Source organism: Somniosus microcephalus, chromosome 2 (genome assembly GCF_052327205.1).
Source record: "Somniosus microcephalus isolate GS21.2 chromosome 2, FLI_Smic_1.0, whole genome shotgun sequence".
NCBI classification, from domain to species: Eukaryota; Metazoa; Chordata; class Chondrichthyes; order Squaliformes; family Somniosidae; genus Somniosus; species Somniosus microcephalus.
This window is the reverse complement of record NC_140988.1, coordinates 229,764,798-229,768,400: the sequence shown is the minus strand read 5'-3', so window position 1 is coordinate 229,768,400 and position 3,603 is coordinate 229,764,798.

Sequence of the window (3,603 nt, the reverse complement as noted above, 5' to 3'; positions counted from 1 at the left end):
AGAGAGCTGTGGAGGCTGGGTCATTAAATACATTTAAGGTGGAGATAGACAAATTTTTGCATGATAAAGAAGTGAAGGGCTATGGGGAATGGGCAGGGAAGTGGCTTTGAGGCCAAGATCAGCCATGATCTTATTGAATGGCGGAGCAGGCTCGAGAGGCCAAGTGGCCTACTCCTGCTCCTATTTCTTATGTTCTTAGACCTGTCAAAAGTATGAATGGGGATCACTGAAAAAACACGTTAAAACATTAAATACATTTTTAAAAAACCATCACATTTTTAAAATGAGTTAAAATTACATTAAATTAAATATTTTAAACAAATTAAATTTTTTGAAAAAAGTAATTAAAGTTTTTTACGGGGCTAAAAATAAACTTCCCATTTTTAAAAGTATTTTTAAATTATAAATGAGTGAAAAAATTTTTTTTTAATTTACTTTTTTAAACTCTTATGCTGGTAAAAGCAGGCCTTACGCCTGCTTTTTACCAGGCGTAAGATTTTTAAGTGATTTCAGCGGGCAGAGGTTCTGCAGAAAGCGGAATCTCCACCTGCAGAGGCCCATCTCCAGGGTAGGCAGATCAGAAATGCCGGTTTTCAGCGCATGCGCTTCGCACGCCTGAAACCGGCATTTCCGATGTCCCTGCAGGTGTGTACAGAGCTCGTACGCACCCGTAGGGATCGGAAAGTACGGGCCATTGCTTTTCCTTCATCATCGCTGGGTCAAAATCCTGGAACTCCCTCCCTAACCACACTGTGGGAGTTCCATCACCACACAATGCAGCGGTTCAAGAAGGCGGCTCACCACCACCTTCTCAAGGGCAACTAGTGATGGGCAATAAATGCTGGCCTTGCCAGCGACACCCACATCCCAGGAATGAATTTTAAAAACTTACACCCTCCCCATAGTTCCTAGCAGGCTGCAATGTTTTTCCCCCATTTGTTTTTTTTTAAGAAGAGGAGGAGGATCAATGCAGGGACAATAGGCTGCTCTGGGAGCACAGGAGACACATTGCAACCACCTGCCGGTACCTCACATCCAGAATATACAGAGCTTGTTCTCTAGCTGATCCACGAGCAATGCTTGCAGAGGCTGTGTTTCACAAAGGAAGCTATCGATTAGTCATGCCAGATGCTGCAATCTGACAGCTAGCTCCCCCTAGGCACTGCACTTCAGTGGCTGAAGGTCACAATTGCCCTGAACTTTTATGCTGTGGGATCATTTCAGGCTGCCTTAGTGGACATCGGTAACATCAGCTGTATATAAATGCATAAAGCAAGTCACATATGCATTGTTTGCTAAAGCAAGCCAATTCATCCAGTTATCATGGACAACCGCCTGCAGCCTGAAGGGCTACTGAAATTTTATTCCGCAAGGTCCAAGAAATCCTAGGTTGTTCCTTCGAAGTCATACAAGCACCCTTCATTAATCCTATCACCTACGTTAACAGGAAAGATCTCCAATCTCTCAAATGTAATAAACAGGAATACATCATGAAGTGGTTTAGCATTTTTCTGGCAGCTGTTGTGATGCCTTTAATTTTAAGGTAATTCACCATGCCTGCACTCTGACCTAGGAAGGCTAGTTTCTCTGGACCCTGGGAGATTATATCCTCTATGGTCTTGGCTGATGACATTTGTGGTTTTCCCTAAGACACCAGTGCAGCACCGCTATAACAAGGCCAGCTCTTCCACCCCAGATGTCATAAAATACACAGTTGGAATTCTGAAGGCACACTTTAGGTGTCTGGATCAGTCTGCAATATAGTCCACCCCGGGTCTCAAAGGTTGTGGTGATGTGCTAGCCTCTGTACAACTTAGCCTTACAAAGCAGCTTCATCATAGAGACCCTGGAAGGAAGGCACCTAAAAGAAACATATGTACACACAGGAACTTTACAGCTGCCATTACTTCAATGAAAATGTATACTGTGTGTACCTACTGTTTCATTCCACATGTCTCCGTGATGCTAGTTCTCTTGAGCCTAGTTTGTTATTTTCTTCAGGACTATCTGTGTAGCAAGAGTGCTGGAGGTGGCTGACTGTTGCCTTCCAATAGGAGCCTCTTGAGACTGATTGCCCACTGTCGCATGGTAGGTAAGTCCTGAGATGGGCCAGCTATAGGCTGACTTCTTGGATTTCTGTATGGGCATACTGGCCCTGTCTCCTTTCTGTCAAGTGTGCAGGCATCTGAAGGGGGTTGGTGGGAGAGTGCACATGGGCTGCCATCCTGAGAGAGATCAGTATCTGTCTATAGTGCCTCTGTCATTGCAGCCTGCACTGAAGGGCGGCCTGAAGCTGCTACTTGCTTCAGAGGGTCTGTAGTACTGCAGTGCTGTTGATCAAGGTGCTACACATGTAGAAAGTTGATTCCTCCAATTGACTCGACATTGGCTGCACATACATTTGATGCTCTGCAAGCATCCGTTGAACAGCCGGGCCTATGAGCCCTGGGTCCTGAGGTTTTTTTAGCAGGGGATGACCTCTTCCTCAATCACTGATATCTTCCTCCTTATCTGCCACTCCAGCTTTTTCTGCCCCTTGTGCTTTGTGCATCACCCTGTGCACTCCACTCAGGCTCATTATGTACTGCCCCTCAGCTGGTTGTTTCTGCGGTGGTGCCTGGCATGGAGAAAGTGATTGACGGTGTGCATGATGACGTGCTGACAGGCCAGAAGGAGTGGGATATGGGAAATCCTTCTCTGCTTCTTGGTGTGGTGTATCTAGAGGAGGACAGAAGAAAGGTTAGATGGTGTTGCTGAGTACCAGACCGTGTGACTTTCAGTAGAAGGAGTGACATACGGGTTTTATGATATAGTTTGCTGACAGGTTATGCCATTGGAGCCTGCACTGCTGGTTGGCCTGGAGCTGCTACATACAGTACTTCAGGGTGGACTGTAGTACTACAAACTGCTACAGCTGAGAAGGAAGAGAATCGGACTGTCATGACAAACCTGCAACTGACACTTGCCTTCTGATTCCCTATCTCCCACATTCCAACACATCTTCCGAGTGTGGCGTGAGAGAACGTAGCTTAGGGGTTCCATCATTGCTATTTTCTCTCGTGTGCCAAGGGTATTCTGCTTTAAGGAGAATGTAAGAAGTGAGAATGCAGTCACATCGCGGTGTCAACAGGTGACTGCTGTAAAAGCTCTTCAAATAAAGAGAAGCTAAAGAGGAAAAAGTAAACTTGTTGCAACGTATTTTCTTCAGGAAAAGCTCCATCCTGTGTGAGCCATTTCCAGAGATTGTATAATAACCCTGTTGTCACTCTTATTCCCTGCCAAGTTTAAAATTGAAAGGCCTTTAGAATATCTTTCTTAGCCAATTTTTGCCTATCTTGTTCGAAGCTATAGTTGGTGATTATTTCTGTCTGTGCAGTGTGATAGTAATGCACAATCTTGGAATGAAAGTACACAGTCCGAAGACTTACGAAGACTAATATATTTGTATCTAACTTAGACCTTCCACAAATATTCTTCAATTCAGAACATTTTCAATCAATGCATTTAGTAAAGATCTAAATTGATTCAAAGTAAGACATGAGTTGTATTTTTCATTAGGGAACAGCTGAAAAAAGCCGCACATTATTTGCTATGCCAATTTTG